This window comes from Aotus nancymaae, unplaced genomic scaffold (genome assembly GCF_030222135.1).
Source record: "Aotus nancymaae isolate 86718 unplaced genomic scaffold, 86718_ANA_hifiasm-v0.15.2.pri h1tg000011l, whole genome shotgun sequence".
NCBI classification, from domain to species: domain Eukaryota; kingdom Metazoa; phylum Chordata; class Mammalia; order Primates; family Aotidae; genus Aotus; species Aotus nancymaae.
Genome location: NW_026988422.1, coordinates 35,152,646 through 35,178,380, shown reverse-complemented (window position 1 = coordinate 35,178,380; position 25,735 = coordinate 35,152,646). Strand labels below are relative to the sequence as shown.

The 25,735-nt window shown below is 39.8% G+C and overlaps 1 protein-coding gene across 2 annotated transcripts in view; it reads right to left on the bottom strand.

Moving 5' to 3' along the window:
- Window positions 1–25,735, bottom strand: part of FMN1 (formin 1) — a 420,788-nt gene that overhangs the window by 156,935 nt on the left and 238,118 nt on the right. The gene's annotated exons all lie outside the window — the stretch shown is intronic.

Sequence of the window (25,735 nt, the reverse complement as noted above, 5' to 3'; positions counted from 1 at the left end):
CTCTAATTATAAATTAATTAATGAATTAATTTTTGAGACAGTATCCAGCTCTGTCACACAGGCTGGAGTATAGTGGTGCAATCATAGCTCACTGTAATCTTGAACTCCTGGGTTCAGTGATCCTTGTGCCTGAGCCTCATGCATCTTAGCAAGGACAATAGATGCATGCCACTATGCCCAGTTAATTTTTATTTTTTTGATGTTTTGTAGAGATGGGGTCTCACTGTATTGTCAACGCTGCTCTCAAACTCCTGGGCCCAAGCCGTCTTCCCATCTTGAAGTATTGGGATGACAGGTGTGAGCCGCCACACTTGGTCTTAAAATTATTTTTTTAAATAATGTATACATTTACAACCTTTGTAGAAGCTCCACATACCTCAATGCCAGTTATTTCAACCTTTATGAATATTCCATGGAGAAGTCTACATGGTTTTGTGTTTCTCTACAACTAGGAAACCAAATCAGCTGCCTAATAACACATCACACAGCTGCCACTAAGGGAAAAAACTATCTCTTCTCTCATGTGACAGGGCTGCAAAAATCAAAGGGAAGCACCCATAAGACATCACCAAATCTTAAAAATGTTTTTAATGTGCTTTGCTGAGTAAAATACAAACTAGACTGAACAGCTGTGTTCTCCTTCCCACCTAAGTACTTACATATTTGCCAAACTACTGTGAAGACAAGACTAAACAGTAACAAACGTCTACATTTGTATTATTACTGTAACGGCTGAGTTGCTTGCTGGTTGAAAAATAAGGGATAACAACAGTTTGTTCCAAAAAAGATTACATAAATGCCTGATTGTCTAACTACCTATTGATCAATCAATCTTGAATCAATTATCGCCTGACATTTTTTTCCCCTTCCCTGTACAGAATGTCTACTTTAATATAATGATTAGAACTAAAGTACAGTAAATACTAAGCATTAATCAAGATGTAAGGAAAAAAGTCTCATTTTTCAGTCAGTATGTTTAAGCCTTTCAACATCTACCTTAGAGAGAAAGATTCTTGGGGCATACAGAATTTTAGGAGTTTTAAAGAGAAATAGAAAAAGGTACTCAGTATTTTTTTATATGAAAGCAAAAGAAAGAAAAGGCAATTAAACATAATAAAATATCTCTCCTTAAAAATGCAATTTCTGGCTTTTTCTTAGAGAACCCAAACTTAAATGATTTTTTTTTGTCCAGTAAAACAATTAAGAAAAGTCAATTTAGTTTTAAATAACTATTCAGCCCTGTACCCATTCAAAAAATATTTACTGTATATGTTACATGCCTGGCGTTGCTTTGTATTCTGGGGATGAAGTGACTGAGACAGCTCAAGTCCTAAGAAGTTTACTGTAAAGAGTCAAAAAGGCAAATAAAAGCATCACCTAAACTAATGGAATATTATATAGTTATATAGTTTATATTATTCCAATATAAACTAATGGAATATTACTTGACCACAGAAAAGAAGGAAATCTTGTCAGATTCCATGAATTGGAATCTTGCCAATTCATTTGCTACAACATGAATTGGCCTTAGGACATTATGCTAAGTGAAAATAATCTGATCACAAAAGAATAAATGCTGCGTGATTCCACTTATATGAGGTATCCATGGTGGTCAAACTCATAGGAACAGAAAGTAGAATGGTGGTTACTAGGGGCTGGAACAACAGTGAACTAGAAATTTGCTCTTCTGTGGGTATAAAATTTCAGTTATGCAAGGTAAAAAAGTTCTAGAAATCTGCGGTACAACATTGTGCTTATAGTTAACAATAATGTACTATACATTTAAAATTTTGTTAATAGGGTACCTTTCATGTTGTGCATTTTTCACAAAAATAAAGAGAAATTAGTGTTAAGCCTTCAAACCCACGGGAGAAAAAAGAGGAAGAGACTAAGAGGATTTAGGACATACCATTCTGTGTCCATTGCATTCCTACCATTTTAGTTGGTTTTGAGAAACCTGGTGGTATTTCACAATAGTAGCTACATGGAAACACAGAAGGATATTTTTGAAAATCTAGTCAAAAGTAGACAGAGAATTTGGTACAGATAGGGAAGAGAATACAAACGCTCCAACTTTACCACTGCCTAAATTTCCAAACAAACAAACAAAACCCTCTTAAGGCATTAGTCCCACTAAAGGCAACACTCACCAAATACCCAGTTGTAGCTTTTTTTGCCTTCTTCTATATTGATATCTTCTTTTGTGTTTTGTTTCTTATAGTGAGATACTTCGATTCTCTTCTCTTTTTTGTGTTATATCCTCTATAGGCATTTTCTTTGTTACTATGAGACTTATATAAAACATTTTATATTTATAATCTATGCTAATTTCAATCACATATACAAATTCTACTCTTACTTCTCCACTCCCAAATTTTATGTAATTGATATAACAAATTACACTTTTTATGTTGTGTATCTATTACCATATTTTTATAATTATATTTGTTTTTAATACCTGCAGGTATAAATTCTATACCAGAGTTAAAAGTGATTTATGCACATCATTAGAGTACACTGCATTTGTCTGTACATTTACTGTTATCTGCAAGCTTTGTGCTTTCGTATGATTTTGTGTTGCTATGTCATGCCCTTTCATTTCAACTTTAAAGGCCTCCCTTTATCATTTCTTATAAGCAAGTTTAGTAGTTGTGAACACCCTATACTTTATCTAGGAAAGTCTATTTCTCTTTTGTTTTTGAAAGACAAGTTTTCTTTTTGTCTTTTTTTGTTTTTGAGACAGAGTTTCTTTTTTGTTTTTGAGACAGAGTTTCACTCTGTCACCCAGGCTAGAGTGCAATGGCATGATCTCCACTCACTGTAACCTCTGCTCCCAGGTTGAAGCAATTCTCCTGCCTCAGCCTTCTGAGTAGCTGGGATTATAGGCATGTGCCACCATGTCTGGCTAATATTTTATATTTTTAGTAGAGATGGGGTTTTGCCATGTTGGCCAGGCTGGTCTCGAACTCCTGACCTTGTGATCTGCCTCCCAAAGTGCTGGGATTACAGGCGTGAGCCACTGTGCCCAGCCAAAAGATGGTTTTTCTAGATATAGTATTCTTACTTGGTAATTTCCTTTCTGCACTTTGAATATATTACCCTAGATCCTTCTGGCCTGAAACTTCATGCTGCAAAATCATCTGATAGTCTTGTTGGAGTGCCCTTGTATGAGTTGCTTTTCTCCTGCTGCTTTCAAAATTCTCTTTTTGTCTTTAACTTTTGACAATTTGATTATAATGTGCTCAGTGTGGTCTTTTGAGTTCTCCTAATTTGGATCCACTGGGCTTCTTGAATCTGAATGTTTATTTCTTCCCCCAGAATCTTGACCATTATTTCTTCCAATATACTTTCCTCCCTTTCCACTTCCTCCTTCTGTGATTCTTATAACGCATCGATTGATCTGCTTGATGGTGTTCCATAGGACGCTTAGACTTTCTTTACTCCTCATTTTTTTTTTTTTGAGACGGAATCTTACTCTGTCATCCAGGCTGGAGTGCAGTGGCACGATCTCAGCTCACTGCAACCTCTGCCTCCTGGATTCAAGTGATTTGCCTGCCTTAGGCTCCTGAGTAGCTAGGATTACAGGCACATGCCACCATGCCCAGCTAATTTTGGTTTCACCATGTTGGCCAGGCTGGTCTTGAACTCCCGAACTCGTGATCCCCCTGCCTCAGCCTCCCAAAGTGCTGGGATTACAGGCATGAGCCACTGCTCCTGGCCTCCTCTTCATTTTTGTCCTTTTGCTCCTCTAAATGGATCATTTCAAATGACCTCTGATTTTTCTCATTCCTCCTTTTGCTTCCTCAAGTCTGCTATTGAACAGCACTAGGTGAGCTTTTAAATTCAGTTACTGTATTCTTTAGCTCCAACATTGGTTTGGTTCTTTATAGTATTTTCTGTCCCTTTGTTGATACTCTTATTTTGTTCATGTATCTTTTGTCTGAGCTCACCGAACGTCTTTATGACATTTATTTTGAATTATTTCTCAAGTAATTCATATACATCTGTGTCTTTAGGATTGGTTTGATTTCTTTTGTTCCATTCGTTGGTCCATGCTCCCCTGTTTCTTTCGTGTGTTTTGTTACATTGTGTTGGGATTTGAAAAAACAGTCACCATTCCAAGTCTGTACAGACTGATTTCATGCAATGAAAAACCTTTGCCAATAAGCCTAGCTAATGACTCTAGGGGATTCTCAAGCCTTTTCTGTGGATAAATATTCTCATGTATGTATGAATTCCCAATTAGAAGGATTTTGCTGGGTTATTTTTCAGGCGCTCATAATCCCTGCTCTTTCTAGTGTCTGTCTGTGGTACTGCAGGTTCTCTGGACGTGTAAGCTGCACAGCTCATTTCTGTTTTCATCTGACCCCAAACATCTAGAGTATGTCAAGTCCCATGAACACATAGAGTGGAAGAAGGAAAAGGAGAAAGGAGAAAAGAGGAGGGGGAGGGGGAAGGGAGAGGGGAAGGGGAGGGGGAGGAAGAAGAAAAAGAGAAGTAGTAGGAAGGAGAAGAAAGAAGGAAAGGAAGGAGAAGAAGAAAAGAAGGAGATGAAGATGAAGAAGAGGAAGAGGAGGAAGCAGAGGAAGAAGAAAAAACAGTTCCTTGGGCAACACTGTGAAGTACTGAAACACTAGACACAAGCTCCATTCTTTCTTCCCCTACCATCCCTACGGGAGAAGCTGCTGAGCTGTATTGGCCTCTGTCTGTTGTACTGCAGGCCACCTAGCTTTCTGTTCTCAGGAGTCTCCAGGTATCTAGAGTATGCTGTGTCCCATCAGCACTCCAAGTCAGGCAAGACAGAAAGCAGTCTCTTGGGTGGCCCTATGAAAAGCCAGAGCATTGGATGGATGCTCCGACTTTCTCCTTCTCCAAGGAGAAGACAGGATTTGGAGGTTTACTCTCACCTACTCTATCCCGAGCAAGGGTGAGGGGCAATCACAATGAATGCATAAAATTCATACCATCCTTTCTTCTCAGTGGTTCCCAACCTGGTATCTTTCCCTGTTAGCTCTTAGATTCAGACACAGCAGAAAGCAGTCTTTCAAGTACCTCCCCAAAAGTCTGAACATTAGACATAAAATCTAGTCTTTTCTCTCTCTCCCAAAGGAGAAGCCAGGAGGTAGAAGTTTCTCTAAATCACTGCACTGTGCTGGGGAGGGAGTCAGGTGAGTGAGTGCCATGAATTTTTCTATTAGCTTCAATGTAGCTGGTTTCATGCTCACCTGGAGTATAGGAGCCTCTTAACTGATTTCTGATTCAGTACTTTCTATTCTGCCATCTTGATGACATTACCTCCCCTCTTCCCACTTTTAGTTTCTGATATGCAAATGCTATATCATTCATGGATAGAGAGAGAAGAGAAAAGTGGTTGGGTCCCACCAAATACGTTGCCAGTCACGAAGTGGATCATATGGCCATGGTGGTAGTGAGAGTAAGAGCAGGCTGATCTGAGGCTGAGTCAGGCTTCACTGAAAGGGGGCTGGCGTCTCCTTCATAACTGAAGGACAGTACCAAACAAACGACAAGGAAAAGAATTAGAAATGAAGGAAGAGTAACAAGAAAAGGAGTAGAGGAAACATATCTTTTAAAACATCTTCCTCAAGTCAAGATATGCAAAATAACTGAAAGGAAACAAATGGAGGAAAATAACACAGTAGACTTGTGAACACACAAAGAAACGGTTCAGTCCAACCCAAGACTTTGGTGTATATTTTGATCTTTCTGAGATTGGTTAGAAATTGGGCTAAGCAGACTGTGAGGAGGTGAGGAGAAAGTGTTGGAAGTAGAGAGGAGGAAAAAAGAAACTTGAAGACTAAAAGAGAAAAAGTATACATTTTGTTCTATAATGTTTTTTTTTTCACTCTATAGCATGTTTTTTTCATGTAGAAATACATTACTGACATCTTCCTTGTCAGTGTAGGAAGAGCCATTTCTAAGAATATCACATCATTGAACCCTTACTAAAGGGCAATTAGTAATCATCCAAATTTTGGCCGGGTGCTGTGGCTCACACCTGTAATCCCAGCACTTTGAGAGGTTGAGGTGGGCGGATCACTTGAGGCCAGGAGTTTGGGACCAGCCTAGTCAACATGGTGAAACCCCATCTCTACTAAAAATACAAAAATTAGCTGGGCGTGGTGGCGAACGCCTGTAATCCCAGCTACTCGGAAGGCTAAGGCATGAGAATTACTTGAACCCAGAAGGTGGAAGTTGCAGTGAGCCAAGATCCAGCCACTGCACTCCAGCCTGGGTGACAAAGTAAGACTCTGTCTGAAGAAACGTTTCCAATTTTGTCAAGTGTTAAGAATGCTACAATGAATAAGCATGAAGATATATCCTTAGTCACACAAGTTTGTATTTTCATAGGACTTATAGAAATCATTCAAATAATAAACCCATTTGAAAATTGATAAATATTTCAGAATTGTTTCTAACAGTCCCTCTCAAATACACCCCTGCCAAGTATTTGAGAGGTACTGTTTTTCTGTTCCCATACCCACTCTAGGTATCATCAATTTTAAAACTGTTGGATTAAAAAATAAGTGAAATGTGTTTTCATGATTTTATTTTGCATTTTTAATGATTTAATAGTAAAGTTAAAGATTTGGTTTATTAGTCTCATCTTCTTATGAATTATCTTTATATTCTTTTTACTATATTTTTCAATTACTAGATATACTAGGCTGGTATAATGCAAATACATTTAAATAAGGACTTAGCTAAATAGAAGGAAAAAAGATTTACAAAGAGCTTGCTGTACATAAAAGTCATTTTCGAAGGGAAGAAGAAGGAATAGAATGACCTTTTATTGCACCTCCACTAAGCACTGGTATTGTGTTCCTTTGTACATTAACCAATCAAAATGGACCGTTGTGAACTGGGGGCAGTGAGCATTGCAATATTGTAAACCTTTATTCCTTTAGTGGCCCACTGTGGACTTCCAGAGTGATAATACTTTAGGCTCAAGAGTTTTGTAAAGTAAGTATAGCTATCTCACTGCTGGGCATTAAAGCAAGAAACAGAGCTAACTGATCTTTTATGGTAATTCATTTTTTACGTTTATTATAAAATCTTACAACCTCCTTATGCAGATATATACCCATACTGAGGAATTTATTGTAGTGTAGTGAGGAATAAAATATTAATAATAAAAAAAGACAAGAGTGAAGAAAACTGATAAAAAGAACAATAAAGAGGAAAAACAAGATTTGAAACATGACAAAGATTTTTTTAAAGGCTTGATTTTTTTATCAACCAATATTATTACTTTGCTTTCTGAAAAATTTTTTAGAATCATTGAGTTTCAAATAACCAAAACACAATTTATGTTGAACTTTCTATTAACTGAAAATTTCCCTGGCTTTTCTTTTATTGGATTATATGCATTATTAGTAAGCTAACTTTTAGACAGAAAAAGTGAATTTCAAAAAATTCCCCTTGGAAGAGAAAAACTATATGAAGATGAACTAATATTGGGTATTTATTCTCCTAAATCCATTGACTTCTCTTATATTGGGCTTGAAAGAAGCCTAATTCAATGAATTACACTTTCCATATCTGTATATTTACTGAACACTGTGGACTGGTGATCATAGTGACAATCTAGAAATTTTTTAGATTCCTAAATTGCCTGAAATTGTCAGATACTTAATATTCTGCTCTTTTTATGGTAGGAAATTTAACTAATATATATTTTTAAATAACCACAAATTTCAAATACAAAAGTTACAAGATACTGATTATTACCTCAAAAATCTAATTATTAAGCACCAACACAACAAAGCTTCTGTTTGAGATTAGCATTCTGTGCTACTTCATTCCACAATGTTTTTTTCCAGTTATTTGGCCTAACGAAAATGTTCCCAACAATATCACAATCTAAGTAGAAATACAGAAACTGAGAACTATAGCCATAAACTATAACAGTACTTCCCTCTAGTTTTCAATCTTTGCTTGCTGAGCTTTCATAAATGACCCCTTGGCCAGCTGTGGAATGGGATCAATGTCATGATCTAGTAAATCAGTTATTAAGAGAGAAGTCAGGAGACCAGACTTCAGCCTTCTATTTCTAGGCCTGCCCTTACTCATCATTGCACCAATGCTGAAAGGCAGACAGTTCAACAGTCCTCACAATATGCAAATTCCCATGTCTAGTGCAAACAAAATAAAAATTACGTATGTATGTATGTGTGTGTCCAACGTTCAAAGACTAGTTTAAAGAAGGCAAACATATAAATAACTGCTACAGGAGCTATTTGTAAGATCAGTAACTAAAAGAGTTTGGAATTATCCTCAAGTATACGATCCTTGAAAATGCCAAGACTCTTATTTAAAAAGGGGGTTTGAAAAAGATGGCTGTTTCTGGCACAAACTTTTTCCAGGTAACTCAAACACATTCCAGAAAGAATGTTATATCAGGTGCCTTTTTTTCTGAAACAAAGATCCAGATTTCACGTTAGGAAACCTCTCCATCAAGGAGACTTGAGAGACGACAGGCTCTGCAGAACATGAACCCCCAGACATTGTAACTCACCCAAACCCTTCTGGTTTGGGTGTCCAAACAGTGGCCATTCTTCACAGCCACTAGGGTAAAGGTTCTTCCGGACATTAGGACCCAATAGCAGTAGAGGCTTTCACAAAAACCTGAGGTCAGTTGATCACATTTGATTGCTGGACATTAGTGGGATTCCTGACTGTATTAGTATCCAGCTTCATCATATTAAAAGGAGTTAGTTAACTTACCTTAGGTAAATAACAAATGAAGGGTTCCTGGAGACCCCCTGGCCCACAGGTTAGTGCCTTATCCCCACATAACATAAAAAGTAGCCTGGGGAAGAGATCAAGTTGCAGGCTTAATGTGAATATTAAAATAATGATTTTTCATGTTTACATGAAGCCAGAAGATAGAATTTATGCTTTAATCTCCCAACTTGATTTTATTCCATACAGGTTCTTGGGAAAAAGTGGCTACTCCAGGCTGTTCAGGAATGATAATTCAGAAAACATTTACTGGAGAGTGTAAGTCTTTGTGAAATTTTGCTTATCCAGTGTTACTCTGGTTGAATTGGATTTTGAAGTCATTTAACACTTAGCACTTAAGAAACCTACAAATTTCACCTAATTTCCCTCTGCCTTTGGGTTGAACCAGAAGTCCACATATTAAAGCATAGACCTTACTTTACAAGAATGTGCACACTTTGAGAAAGTATTAAGGTGACATTTATACAATGCACACATTTATAGTCATTTTTCTATCAAACAAGAAAACATAGTACTACTTCAGCTAATTGTAAACACAAATGAAACTGTTCATCCCCTTATCATGACCCCTTATCATACCCACTTTTTATTCTTTGTCTTCATATGCATATTATGTGATGTGTAATAATCTTCAAAGTCATTTTCTAGTATTGAGAAACTTTTGACAGTGAACTGTTTTACCTGATGTTTGACTCAAACTCCTCATGCTTCCATTTTGAACAATCTTTTTCTGCTCTCAGGGAAGGGAGAAAGCAGCTGGTCACCATCCCCTACACTAAGGTTCAGAAACCTCAAAATCACTTTTTTTTTTTTTTTTAACAAGAGATGTCTTATATCAAATTCTTAAAATTCAGTTTTTGAGGGATGTTATCAAGGCCTCAGTTCATACCAGTCCTATCTACAGTCAGCTGAACTTGGCAGCACATGGTCTTCTCCTAGGTATAATTACAGTCTGGAGGAGAATGCAATTTGTGCAGCATTCCACTGATCTACAAGCTGACCTTGTGCAGGGGCAAATTCACAGGTTGTGTTAAACCCTATTAGACATGCCTAGTTTAAGGCAAAGCCTTTCCAGACCCCTGCCACATGCCAGGATTAGGGCCTGTCACACATGCATACTATTATATCGCCGAAGGAACTCTCCCAATGCCTTCCAGAGGGGTAAAGGCAGGCCCACACTCTCTAAACCTGTACCTTAAGCCAGTATAGACAAATTATTATTATTCCTCACATATGTGAATTTTTTAAAAGCCTGCCTTTGTGAATAAGAATTAAGACAAAAATGGGAAGACAGATTTGTGATACTGGGAAAATCATACCCTCAATTCAGCTAGGAAAGTTCTGCCAGACACGCTGAGAAAGAATTCTTGTCAGGTCCAGTGGGATTTTCACATCTACAGAAAATCTGTACACTGTATATCTTCAGCTTTCTGCCTGAGCTTGGCAGACAGGGCCAAAAGTAAAAATAAAAATAAATGGTTCTGAATAGACCACAAGTGCTGGAAGTCTGCTCAGCCAAGTGAGTTTGGCATAACTACAAAATTAAGAGAAACACAGAAGCCCTCTTCTTCCACGGAGGCTTCCCTGTCTGAAATGAAGATGATTAATTTCTACATCTACACCTTTGCTAGACACCAAACACATTCATAACTATACCAGATAGAGTGGATATTTGGTTCTTTGGCTTAAGTCTCACACTTGAACATACTCAGTTTCAGTTACAGGGTTTTTCACCTCTAGCAAAGTCAGTTTTATCTTAGAGCATGGCGAATAAGTACAGAGTCTGTTCAAATACAGCCACATGTGTTATCACCAATGAATAGCTGCTGATGCTTTAGGGAACTAAGGGCATGTGAAAGCTGCTGCTTTTCTTGTTTGAATCAACTCTTCCACCCCACCAAAAACAAACAAATAAATGTAGAATCCCTATATTGAGTAGTCATTTGCTTTCATGACAATACTATACAGGTCAAGCATCCCGAATTCAAAAATTAAAAATTCCAAACTATGAAATATTTCAAAATCCATTAGTTTTTAAGCGCTGATACAATGGTTAAGGGAAATGCTCACTGGGGAATTTCAGGTCTTGGATTTTCAGATTTGGAGTGCTCAACTGGAAAATCTGAAATCTGCAACATTTCTGGTCCCAAGCATTTCAGATAAGTGATACTTGACCTGTATACCAAATATCAACATAGAGTACATGGTCAGCTATAGAGAACAAATGGGTACATGATCTGGCCTTTCTTGTTAAGATTGAACAACAGAGTGGAGAATACATAGAAATTAGACAATCTGGCTGGGCACGGTGGCTCACGCCTGTAATCCCAGCACTTTGGGAGGCCGAGGTGGGTGGATCACAAGGTCAAGAGATCGAGACCATCCTGGTCAACATGGTGAAACCTTGTCTCTACTAAAAATACAAAAAATTAGCTGGGCATGGTGGCGTGTGCCTGTAATCCCAGCTACTCAGGAGGCTGAGGCAGGAGAATTGCCTGAACCCAGGAGGTGGAGGTTGCGGTGAGCCGAGATCGCGCCATTGCACTCCAACCTGGGTAACGAGAGCGAAACTCCGTCTCAAAAAAAAATAAAAAATAAATAAAAAAAAAAGAAATTAGACAATCTGATTCTCCCAAGTACAATTCTAAAAAATACAACTTCTATTTTTTGTGCCATCAAACTAGTGTTATCTTTTGCTTATGCTTCACATCAATACTCACTAAGTTCCACCACCTGGCAAAACTATGGACATTAAGAGGCTCATTGGTACAAAGCAGATATGCTACTGATAATAAGTAACAGTCACTTGTTACATACACTTCTAAGTCATGGGCTTCCAAATAGATAAAGGTACAGTCTTAGTAACAGTCACCTGTTATGCTTCTAAGTCATGGGCTTCCAAATAGATAAAGGTACCTTCATAATGACTGCTGTGTTTCTCTTTAAGACATTCTTGTGGAGTGGGTTGGAAGACAGGTAGAATCCTATGTTAGGGATGTAAAAATTGATTCATCTATTCAAAGGGCTACAGGCTCTGATGATTGCACTGATACTTTAGTCTGAACACCTCCAAATTATAAATATAAATTAGTATAGGGTCTACAATTTAGCTCGATTAGATAGCTGCATCTTCATGAAATGAGAGAGAATATCAACGAGCCCTTAGGTTTAACTTTTATTTTCATTTAACTGACATCCAAATCAAAAATTCTTATAAACAATAGACATCTAATTTGGCAAACAGAGTGAGAGTTTTCCAATGGAAAGAAATTCCAAGAATTGATACACAACAATGCAAGGCAGTGAGGCATGGTAGCCCATGGATACACAGGCCTTATACACAGAAAAAAAATCATGGGGGAAGCAATTGGCACAATCCTTTTATAGCTATTCTGGTCCCCTCCCTATCATTTCTAATATGGCAGTGACTACAGATGGGCCAGGTAAGCAATGATTTCTCCCAGCCAGTGCCAGGAGGGAGTGCCTGGGGAAGGGAAGGGCAGGACCACAGCCATCTTGCTTTCTCTCTTTAGGGAGAATGAGTGCTTCTTTGGAAATATGCAATTGTTACTTGGCAGGTGCCCAGTACAAATGCTGACTCAGGTTCCTTGGTCCCCTTCTGCTCCCCTGCTCCACCCCCTGCCACTCTGGCATCACACCCAGAGGAGCTGGTTGACTGGCTGTGTAGTGCCATATTATGAAATGTCATCCGACGTGGTGCAAACAAGCTCTGGCTGCCAATGGCCAGCGAGCCCTGGTATGCTTCTGGAGAGAGGCCTCTGTCAACTGGCCTGATAATGCCATTAAAATAAGCTTTCCACACACAGCTGATAATCTGTCCCATTAAATGTTTCAAGGAAAACTAAGCTTCACTGTTTAGTCAAACTGTTAGGTCTGAATCTCTTCCATGGCCTTATTTTTGGGGACACATAAAATTACTTGGATGAAGTTTACTTTAAGGCTCTAGGCTCTTCACCAAGAAATGTGAAAAGGCAAATTGTCACCCTGTCCCAAGTCTGAGAACATATTTGGCACCTCATCCCCATCTTGATGAGACAGAAAAACCTTTTTCTTGTTTTGCAGACTGGTGAATTCCACTCAGAATGTGAATGCAGAGGCCACAGCAGGTGAAGGCTATGGCAGTGTGGGGGTGAGATGGGCTGGCGTGGGGGAGGTAGGGCTGTGGGTGGGCGATATTTCTGATTTTGTGTAATGTAGAAAACAAACCCCCAAACAAAATCACATGCATTTTCTCATTGATCATGGAGTCTTGGGGGAAGAAATGACCAAGAGACATCAGTGCATTCACTGCCTTGCCTTCAGACAGAACCAGAGCTACCAAAGCTTGGCCCTGCCAACAGCTTTGATTTTAGACTTCTAGATTCCAGAATTATGAGACATTTTTGTTGTTTCAAGTCAACAGTTGGTGATGGTTTGCTAAATCAGCCCTAGGAAATGTATATAGGGACTGATATTTTTACGTTTCAAACAATCTTCCAGGTGATGATGTTGCTGGTCCATGGACCACATTTTGAGTGGTGAAATGACTATAAATAAATGTACTATTTTGTTCCCTATCATTGGCACTTAGCACAGTGCCTGATATATATGTATCTATGTATCTATAATCCCTGATTTCCAGAGGTTTTTCCCATATGCCCCTTTCAGAATATCAGTCTCCATGGAGTCCTTTATTTAAAGCTATTGAACTCTTTCAGTAATTACTGCAAGTAACTTTCTCATAGAAAAGGCCAATCCCAAGTATACAAACAGCCATACTGCCCTCCTAAAACCTTTAAATAGCAAAGTTTGCATGACCTTTGGACTTCCTGTCTTGTCTATATAATTTCTCATCTAATAACAAAAACTTCAACCCAGTCTCACACTCGTATATCCTTGGTGGCTCAAATAGGGCTTTTTCTTTCCAACATTTAGAGTGTTAGGCTTTTGAAAAGAACACATGCTAATAATTACTCCAAGCTGGTTAGAGATAATGGGCAACAGAAAAGTTATTATCTTCAATGTCATCGTATGTCTTTGATATGATAATCATTTGCATTCAAGATATCAGAAATGATGGATGGTCTTTGATTTAGAGGGTACCCATGATGTAAATTATCTGGCTCTTTCCCACTGCTGTTTAGAGGTAAAGAGCCAGCAACAGTAAGCACCCCTAGCTGCAGTGCCTCAAGCCACTGTAAGGCAAAATCTGAGACAGAACTCCAAGGGAAACACTTATTCCTTTAAAGATACTTAGGGCAACTTCACATTTTCCTTTTGCAGACAACCTCTCACATAGTCTTCATTTGCCACCATTGTCATAATGTACACTATTTACAACCCGAGTCATTCTACTGTATTGATTTTCTGGCTAACAGCTGCTGACATGTAAGTACCACATTGCTTCGAATAGGTTCACTGAGTTCCTTCCATAAATATAAAATAAATATTCCATGAAATGTTGATAAAAAGAGAAAGGTAAAATAATACCGTATTTTAGTACATATTCTAGAACTGCTACAAGATTTTGTTAGGACTTGCAGTGTTATGTCCCAGTACATTCCTCCCATAATTAGTCTTATCCTCCTTCTTACTCTCATAGCACAGCTATCATGGGAAGCCAGTAGGTATCATACTATCATTCAATCTTTCAGGTGAATGGAATAACATAGTAACTCAAAAACCTACCCACTGCCATCCATGAAGAGTGAGCGTCTACACCCATCTTGACTAGAATCATGAACATATGCACCAGAGTATATGTCCATATGCTTCTCTTAGATGAACCAGAGGTTCTCTTAGATGCACCAGAGCATAACACATACGTGTGCCAGGTGATTTGCCCAGAGATGCCTAGATGTCTGACTTCTAGTCCTGTGTCCTTTCCCTTGCAATAATTATTCCAGCAAAGATGTACCTCCCTAATTAGTCATACTGCAATAAGGCAATAGCCTTTAAGATATGGAAATCAAATTCACTTTGAGTTTAGGGTGGTAAAGGTCTTTCAACTTCCTTTTCCCCTAAAAAAATCACCTCAAAATTATGAGGCTGAGGATTTGAAAAACAAAATCTGTCTTCCATAAAACTAGAAGAGCCCTTTAAATTTTAAAACAGAAAATGCAAAGTTGGAGGAGTAGTAAATTCCTAGGCATAGCTGTGAGAGGCAGAATACCAGACATATATGAACAAGAGGCATCCTGTGTTGGGGAAGGCAGGGATGGTTAAGAAGCTAAACAGAAACTGATTATTTCAAAGTTGGCAGATAGAGCAACTAGGTGCATGATCTAGAATTCCATCTACTATGATCAGGTAGCATAGTTTCTAGAGAAATTAAACCAGATAGACTTTGGACTCAGGGACATCAGGCATTGCAGAGGATAAGGTTGAGGTCATATACTGGAACAGGGTGATTATCAAAATTCAACATCCTTCCTTGGCTTCCCTCTCAGATTGCTAGCAGTCAGGCTGACACTCCATACTCCAGAATACGTATATAGCAGCAGAATACATCCAAGAGAGACAGCTAAGGGCACTGAAAACCAGTGCCTCTGTGGTGCAAGGTGGGAATGCAAAGAGAGAGCAACAGGAAACTTTTTCTTTTGCTAACTTTGAAAAGCTGTGAAATATCACACAAAAGAATAACATAATAGCATACATAACCTTATACACAGTTTAAAGGATGATAAAAATAAAATGTGTCCTCACACCCACCTTAAGAAATTGAGAACTGCTAATACCTGTAAAGGCTTTCTGTTTTCCCCATCAACTTTCCTCCAAAAAACCACTTTTCTGAATTTTATGTTGATTATTCCCTATTATTTTTAAAAATTGTTTTGTCACAAATGTGTTATTCCATAAAATTCTTCAGCTTTTTATGTTTTTGAATGTTAGGCCAATGAAATCATTCTTTTAAGACTTGATTTTGATCACTAAGCAAGCTTAACAATCATTGATGTGGAAGCATTTGGCTCTTTCTCAAAGCTGTATATTTTATTATGTATCTCCACCTCAGTTCACTTATTACTCTTTTTTCCTTTTTCTTTTTTTTTTTTTGTATTTTAGGTAGAGACAGGGTTTCACCATGTTGGTCAGGCTGGTCTCAAACTCCTGACCTCAGGTGATCTGCTCACGTTGGCCTCCCAAAGTGCTGGGATTACAGGCATGAGCCATGGGTTAATGCTGATGGACATTGTTGGTTTCCGACTTTTTCTATTACAAACAAAGCTTTCACATTTTCATGTGTGTATCCTGGTACAAGGGTACAAAAATTGGAGCAGAGTTTATACACATGTTCACATTGACTGGACAGAACCAAACTGTTTTCCAAGTATCTGGAACAGCTGACTTTGTCATTGGTAGCAATGAGAATTGCTATTTTACCACACCCTCCCAATATGCTCCACAGTTATATTTTTTACTTTTTGCCAAGCTGTTGAGTATAAAATAATCTCATTTTAGTTTTATTTTGCATTTTCTAATTGCTGATTTGTTGATTATCTTTGCATATGCTTATCGGTCACTGAGTCCATGAAAAGCCTGTTCATATCTTTTTCCCCATATTTCTATTAGAAGCTGGATGTTTTATTACTGATTGGTAAGAATTCCACAAACATTTTGGATAACAATTCTTATTTAGCTACATGTATTACAAATATCTTCAAGCATATGGCATAATTTTTCATACTCTTCAAGGTATCTTTGGATGATGATCAAGAGTTCTTTATGTCAATGATTTTATTTTAATGTACTCATATTTCTTACTTGTTTTGTGCTTTCCATGTCTTTTCCATATGAGGTTAAAAGATATGCTCCCATATTCTTTTCAAAAATTATTAAATTTTTCCCTTCTCATTATTACATCTGGAACTGATTATACACACACACACACACACACACACACACACACACACACACGTATAGAGAGAGAGCCAAATTTGTGTGTATATATATATATATGGCCATATATATACATTTTTTGAGATGGAGTTTTGCTTTTGTTGCCCAGGCTGGAGTGCAATGGTGTGATCTCAGCTCACCATAACATCCACCTTCTGGGTTCAAGTGATTCTTCTGCTCTAGCTTCCCGAGTAGCTGAGACTACAGGCATGAGCCACCACGCTCAGCTTATTTTTTGTATTTTTAGTAGAGACGGGGTATCTCCATGTTGGTCAGGCTGGTCTCAAACTCCCGACCTCAGGTGATCCGCCTGCCCGGCCTCCCAAAGTTCTGAGATTACAGGCATGAACCACTGTGCCTGGCTGTATATATTCAATTTTTTAAATTTATTTTGAATTTTTTGGTCATTTATGCGGCGCTGAGGGAATATATTCAATTTTTGAATTACTTTTCTTCATAATCAATTTTGCCCACTGATCTGGGATACCATATGTGTCACGTATTAGTTTCCATATATGCATAGATCTGCTTCTGAGCCTTCAATTCTTTTCATTCATTATTTATATGTTATTTATTTTTTCTGGTGACAATTACTACCATATTATAGCCACTCTACTAGCTCTTATTACCGTATTTCCCTTGATATGAGGTAGAATTTCTCCCGCTTAGTTTTCCTTTTTGGAGTTTTTGTTAATTTTGAACATTTTTGTTCTTGCATGCAAATTTTTAGAATAAGCTTGTCGAATTCCAAATAATTCTTAGATTTTGATCGAAATGACTTTGAAACTAGAAATAAATTTGGGAAAAACTGACATATTTATAATACTGGCTTTCCCACTCATGAAGAGACTACGTCTCTCTTTTTATTTAGGTCTACTTTAACGCTTTCAATAAAGTTTAATAATTTTCTAAATTAACTATTGACTATACTTGCTTAGATTTATTCTTATTTTATGTCCCTCTAATGGTATTTTAATTGTATTTTCCACCTTGCTAATAGTGTATAAAATGCAATTGATTATTGTGTACTTATATCTACTAGGTTTACTCTATTCTCCTATTTTTTAAAATTTGTCAATACAGATTTTCTATACAGAAAAATCACAATTCATGGTTTCATTTCGTCCTTTCCAATATATTTTATTTGATTTCCTTGCCTTATTATACTTGCTTGGTTTAAGTAAAGGAGGTAGAAATTGGTATCACATTCCTATTTCAGGCTGATCTCAAAAAGAAAGCTTTCAAATTTTCATCAAATATGCCTTTATCACGTGCAAATCCTAGTTAAAATCCTAGTTATAATCCTAGTTACAAAATTTCATTATAAATCAAAATCAAATTTAATCAAATGTTTTCCCATCACCTTTTAATTATTTGGTCCCCCTCTTAATCTATTAACATTTTATTAATTTCTGAAAGTATTTACTAATTTTGAATCAAATTTGTCAGTCTGGAATAAATCAGTTAATCATCAAATTTTTTATATATATTGCTGGATTTCATTTGCTAATATTCTGGTTAAGATCTTCACATCTCAATTTATGAAAGAAATTGTCCTGTAGTTTCTTTTACTTTCTACCCTTGTCTGGTTGTGCTGTCGAGATTATATATACTAGTCTTGAGTCCAATATGATTTTCTATTCTCTAATATTTTGTGTAAGAAAGACATGTTTAGTGTAACAAAACAACCTGGACCTCGTATTTTGTGTTACAATTTTAAACTACTTATTTAATAAACTTCAGATTTATGGGACCATTCAGGTGTTCTACTTCTTGACTCTCTTTTGACCATTCATAACTGTCTAGAAAATTATTTCATACTATTTTCATTAATTGCCAAAAATTTGTTCATGGTATTGTATTCTATTGCATCTACAGTTACATTCACTTTACTCTTAATATTATTTATGCTTGTTTTGCTCAATCTTGCAAAAAGTTTTTGAATGTTATTCTTTATTTCAAAGAAGAAACTTTTGTCTTTAATTGATCTCCTCTGCTCAGCTTAAATTTTTAAAAATTTAAAAATTTCCAGTGTGTTAGGTTAAACTACATAAAACTAAATATTTGGCCATATATAACCTTCAAAAATGGCTTTTTCCTGTTGTTCAATGTAATATTTCCTTCTAATTTCTTTGATTTATTTGTATTTTTCTAGCTATTGATTTGGGATGCTTAATCGATTTTTGATTCAGCTTTTACTTTTGTAATAAATAAATATTCATGACTATACATTTCAGCTACATCCTATGAGTCTTGTTATCAGTATTTTTATTCTTTGCTGTGTTTCTAAATTCCATTATAATTAATTTCTTAACTTATTTTATGGATATCATCATACATTTTTTAAAGTGAGGAAGTTTTTCCATTTTAAAATTCATAGGGAATCAAAAAAAGAGCCCAAATAGCCAAGGCAATCCTAAGCAAAAAGAACAAAGCTAGAGGCATCACACTACCTGACTTCAAACTATACTACAGGGCTACAGTAACCAAAACAGCATGGTACTAATACAAGAACAAACACATAGACCAAGTGAACAGAATAGAGAACCTATTCACTAAAAAAGAGCCCCAAAAGCCAAGGCTGGGAGCCTGGAACCTGGTCACGCAACCCAAGACCCAGGCACCCAGAATTCCCCGTTCCCGGAATTACTGGGGCTGTTGGACGAATAGTGGGGCCCTGGCTCCCCAACTCCGGTTACCCTTGCCGAGCCCAGGGTTATACTCAAGGTAGCGGGTAAAAGTGTCTCCTTCTTGCTCGACACGGGGGCTACCTATTCTGTGCTCCCCACTTTTTCTGGACAAATCATTCCTTCCCAGGTCTCTATTATGGGGATTGACGGAACTCCTAGCACCCCAGGCCAAACCTTGCCACTTACATGCTCATATGGCCCTACCCAGTTTACTCACTCCTTCTTGGTAATTCCATCTTGCCCGGTGCCTTTACTGGGCTGAGATATCCTCTCCAAACTAAATGCCAGCATTGCCTTCTCCCCAACCGTTCAGGGTGATTTCCTCTTACTGGCCTATGCTCCCGAACATCCACAATCCGTAGACAGTCTACGTGCCCTCCTCCCCGAGGTTAATCCCCAGGTCTGGAATATAGACAGTCCCATGGTGGCAACACACCACCAACCCATTAAAATCCTCCTCCAAGAACACTCCCCTAGGTTCCTTTGCCGTCCTTAATTCCCCATCTCTAAGGCTCACCGCATTGGCCTCAGACCCATCATTGAGCGGCTTAAAAGCCGTGGCCTCTTAATCCCTATAAACTCCCCCTGTAACACCCCTATCCTTCCTGTCCGCAAACCTTCAGGGCAGTATAGGTTAGTCCAGGACTTACGTCTTGTCAATGTGGCAGTTATTCCCATACACCCAGTTGTTCCCAACCCCTACACATTACTCTCACACATCCCCCCGGACACTGCCTACTTCTCGGTGTTAGACCTTAAAGATGCATTCTTCACCATTCCTCTTGACCCAAGCTCATACTTCATCTTTGCCTTCACCTGGGAAGATCCCCTTACGGGAATCTCCCAGCAACTCGCGTGGACGGTCCTCCCTCAGGGGTTTCGGGACAGCCCCCACTTGTTCGGACAGGCACTAGCCCATGACCTACTCAATTGTGACCTTACACCCTCATCAGTTCTCCAATATGTGGACGACCTGCTAGTTTGTTCCCCCAACCGCCCCGAGTGTATACGGGCCACCACTGCTCTCCTGAACTTTCTAGGGGGCAAGGGGTACCAGGTGTCCCCTAGTAAGGCCCAAATAGCCTCATCCTCAGTCACCTACTTGGGGTTACAGTTAACGCCCGGGAAAAAGTCCATCACGGTTGATCGGCTACAGGCTCTTAAAACTCTCCAGCCCCCGCAGCCAGCCCAGGAAATACTCTCCTTTTTGGGCTTGGTTGGGTTTTTCCGCCACTGGGTACCTAATTATGCGGCCCTAGCCAAACCTCTGTATCAGGCTGCATCTGACACCCCCACGGGACCGCTCTCTTCCCAGGGCACGGTTACCCAGGCCTTCTGAACACAAACAGTACCGATATATTTTAACCATTGTGGATACCTTTTCAGGCTGGATTGAGGCTTACCCTACCACGTCTGAGTCTGCAGAAACAGTTACCACCCATCTAATCCAGGACATCATACCTCGCTTTGGACTCCCAGCCACCATCCAGTCTGATAACGGTCCGGCCTTTGTCTCCAAAGTTACTAATGCTGTCTCTATCGCCCTAGGAATCCAGTGGAAATTACACACCGCCTACCATCCACAGTCCTCCGGTAAGGTAGAGCGGGCCAATGGCCTCATCAAAGAGCAGCTAACGAAACTCATGCTAGAACTTCACCAGTCTTGGGTAACCTTGCTTCCCATTGCCCTCGCCTGACTAAGAGCAGCCCTTCGGGGCCCCTCACAGCTCAGCCCGTTTGAGCTGCTGTACAGCCATCCTTTCCTGCTCTCAACCCCTCCACCTCCCGACGCCGCTCCCTTAGGAGGGTACCTCCCCTATTTTACCCTTCTCCGGAGTCTCCTCCGTGAACACGCTAACGCCTCTCTTCCCCAGCCTACCCAGCCATCTGAACAATCCCAAAAGGTCTCCCCAGGGGACTCAGTCCTTGTTAAATCCTTGTCCCCAAAACCTCTCACTCCAAGGTGGGAAGGCCCGTACACGGTCATCCTCACCACCCCTTCTGCCAGAATCAAAAACCTACAAAAAATCAAAACCAACCTACAAAATCAGAAATTTTCAGCTGATGCCACAGCGTGGTGGTCTTCCTCTATGTATACCCTCTTATCCCCGTTAATCGGGCCCCTGGTAATCGTCTGTTTAATTTTACTCATTGCTCCTTGTTTCCTGAAGTACCTGCGGCAGCGCTTCCAGGAGCTTACACGTGTTACCATTCACCAGATGATGCTCCAGCCAATGCCTAACCTCCATCGGCCGGAATATCACCATACTCCTCTCCAGACAGCCTAAACTCCTACCCCCCACCCTTTCGCCGCCCCAAAGTCAGCAGGAAGTAGCCAGAAGGACAGCCGCCGCCCCTTTTCCCTCTTTAAGGAGTTGGGAATGTCTGGTAGGGGACTTTTGGCCCCGTTCCCCGGCCATGTGGAAAGGGCCTAATTCCCGACAAAGGTAGCCCTTCCTCCCCTGCAGGGAGGGGCCCTTATCTCATTCCATCCAGGCCCGGCCCGAGACCAGCAACCTTCCCGCCCGGCCGGTCACTGAACCAATCACCATCCACCCCATCAGCTCTCCCGTAACCTCCCCTCCCACAAACTCCTGCCCGGCAGGTTTCCTGCCTAGCAACCAACCTGGCCAATCACTACCTGCCAGATCAGCTCTCCCGCCGCCCCAGGCCCTCTGCCCCTATAATACAGATTGAACAAAGAAAGTGCGCGCGATTCCTCCCTGCCCGCCGGAGTCGCCCGGAGATCCCAATAAAGTCGGTACTGGTCACCATGCTTCCTGCCTCGTGTCGGTCGAGCGCCTGCCTGCCTCCGTGGGTCGGGGTCCCACAACCGGGGTCGCACAATAGGGCAAACAGATTTTAACTGGCACTCCCTGGAGTCCAGGAACTATCAGTGAATGACAGATGAAGCTTCTGGTTAAAATTCAACCTCTTACTTTCCTTTGGGATGACACTGGAAGATGTTTCATTATTCATATTCCTGCTCCTGATGGTGGCAACGATGATGGTGATAGCATGGTGGAAGCACCATTTATGTGCCAAGCCCCAGGCCATTATACATAAAATAATTTAATTTTCACAACCACCTTTGATGTAGGCACTAATATTATTTCTTTACAGATGAGAGAACTGTACAAAGGGGCCTTAGAAAGATGAAGGGACTTGCCCCATGAATGATGACTCAAAAAGCAAAAGCCAGGCCTGTGGGTTTCCAAAAGCCCCCTGCTGCCCTACCACACTATTACCTTCCGTACTTAGTGTAGGGGTGACTTTCACTGCACTGGGCATGCTAAAGAAGGCAGCTGGTCAGAAACTGGAGCTCAGGCCTCAACTACAGCCTTGTCACTGGCTTCTTATTGCTCTAAGGCAAACACCAAGATCTCAGCTTGATCTTGAATTCATAGGTATGAACTCTCTGTGTGGGTCTGTGAGTTCTACCTCCTTTTTCATGCACCTTTAGCCTCAGAGGCTTATCCTTTCCGGCAGGGGCTACTGAATGGCTGGGTCTTGTAAGGCTAAGTTTTTCAGATACCTCCACACCCCAAGAGGATATGTATACACAACAAGAACATCATCATGGCCCAGTCTCTCCAATGTCTTACTAAAGCGTTCTAAACATAGATGCTTTAGGCATTTTATTGCTACATTCTGAATCATATTCTTCTCCAAGCAACCATCACAACATTTCAATTTTTCCATTAGTAAGATGATTATATACAGAGTGATTTATAATGAGCCCCAGCTCAAGTAGTATAGCTTTCAATTGGCCTCATTTTATATAAATCTTTCTTTGTTAATTAATGCGTCTTATCCCAGTGTTGTAAGGAACATTTATGTTCCTGAATTGGACAGAAAGGAAGCAAACCACACCCAAGGTGAAGGCTCCAAAATCTTTAGAATCAACAGGAATGTAATAACTGTTTGAAAACAAAGTTTAAACACTGGTTTCTGTGCATATTTTAAACTGAGGAAGTTGTACAAGAGGGTCTACAAGGGAGTAAAAAGTGATGTGATAATTAGGCCATGAATTAACCCCCTGGTACTTGCAGCTCTGTACTATTTTTAAAGACCTCCTTCTCACCTCTTAGGATATTTTGAACATGCAGAATGCCTAATGTGACTAATAAGGCACCTAGCATGAAAGTTAATTAATGAAAATGAAAACACTAAAACTCAGGTTATTTAGTAACGAGGGCCTGGAGCCAGATCCCAATTAAACCACTCTTGTGGTGAAGGGAGGGATCAAAATGTCCAATAGGTTCCATCTGGCTGCTTCTGTGGGTCAATGTAGAGCCTCATGTCCATGTCAAATTAGCTTTTCCACCCTCTTCTTTCACTTGTAGTGAGGAGCTAAAGGCAGTCCTCCCCACACTGTACCGGGGAACTCCCAGGCTCTCCCACTTACATATAAGGGGCTTGGCAGCTAAGAAATCCAGCTGGAAGCAAGTATGATTCACTTGCTCTTCACAGTCCAATCCTTTTTGTCATTCGCTCCACTGGAGGGGCCCCCTAAACCTCCAATCCCATTTGTACCCCACCTAGTAGATCTGATAATGGTCCTAGCAGAGCTGTGGCTTTTCATAACTTCTGGCAGGGGCCTCGCTGACCCATAACATGACTACACACATGATTTCTTCTCATACTGTCTTTGTAAATTGACCATGGCTAACCTTGCTGCCCTAATCAGATCAATCAGAATAACATTTTTTTAGCTGCTGCACACTGGAGGCCTCCTGGGCTGAGGCATAACTCAGAGTCAGGCTGGGATACAGAAGGAGGATTTCTGAATGTCCAGTGGTCTCAGGTTTCCTTTGCTTTTATCACAGTTGGTGAGCTTTGTAAGGTCCGTGTTTACAGCCATGCAAATTAGCCTCAGCTGGAGGGAAATCAGGTCAGGCCTAAATGAAATGAAGCTCTGGGTCAAAGGTATTTTATCAAAAACTGGAAGTGTGGCCATAGTGCTGGGGTCAAGCCAGACTATCCTAGGAAGTAAGTGGATAGTTTTGTCTGGTGTAACCTGAGCTCCAGGCCTCTGGACTGTGGAAACTCTGCTAAGAGATGGAGGAAAGAATGGTGGAGGGCCACCCCAGCACAATGCGGGCTGGCCAGTTCCACCACTGGCCGCTGCTTCCAAATGCACTTCTGTTATGTAAGAACTACTGCAAAGAGATAATATTTTATATTGGAATAGGGAAACATTGTGGTTGTGAGTCTGGATTGCAGTCTATCTCATGTCACTCATTGACCAGGAAAAATCTAAATTCACTGTTTGAATCTTACACACATTGAGTTTAAAAATGTATGTGGGAAAGTATCCACATTCAGTCAAGTTCTGAGATTTTGCATCTGGAAAGCATGTTTGAAAATTTTCACTCCAGATGCCACACTAGGTATAGAAGTTAAGGTCAGAGGGGTTACATGACTGGACATACAACAACCAATAGTTACTTTCAAGAAAAGATCTCTGGCTCCCAATTTCCACTGCAGTTTTCTCTATCATATTCCCAGTCCTTCAATATCCCCAGTACATAAAGAAACTTGGTTTGTTTAAAAATAATTCTCCTATATATATACCTGTCTTACATTTGGGGGATTATTAAAATCAGAACAATTATTTGCTGAACCCCCATGTACCTATGACTCATACAATATGCTACTAGAGTTTGAGACAGCTCTATCTATCTGATTAGGCCTGGGTCTGAGTGCTAAGATAGATACTGGTCCATGTGATAGATACCCTTATCTATCTGCCTTCTAAAAAATAAAATGGAAGTTGGTAGATTTTGAGTGTCTTCATCTGCAAAGTAGAAGTAATGACCAGATCCTTGGAATTCATCTAATTAGAGTTTATCTTTTGACAGATGAGAAACCTGAGATCAGAGAATTTAAAGGACTTGTCAGGATTCGATATTTGGTTAGGGTCAGAGTTAGAATTAGAAACCATGTTTACTGACACCAAAGCTGGCACTTTTTTCACTATACAATGACCAAGAAATAAAATTCAGGCTTGGTAAAGTGAATTTAAAGTCAGGACTTGTAGTTAAATGCAGACGAATGACCATTGGTCAAGTAATTAAGAACACAAGGCCGGGCATGGTGGCTCACGCTGGTAATACCAGCACTGTGGAAGGTCAAGGTGGGTGGATCACTCGAGGCCAGGAGTTGGAGACCAGCCTGGCCAACATGGTGAAACCTATCTCTACAAAAAATACAAAAATTAGCCAGGCATGCTGGTGTGTGGGTGTAATCCCAGGTACTCTGGAGGCTGAGGCATGAGAATGGCTTCATGAACCTGAGAGGCGGAGGTTATAGTGACTGGGCAACAGAGCAAGACTTCTCTCTCTCTCTCTCTCTCTCTCTCTCTCTCTCTCTCTCACACACAC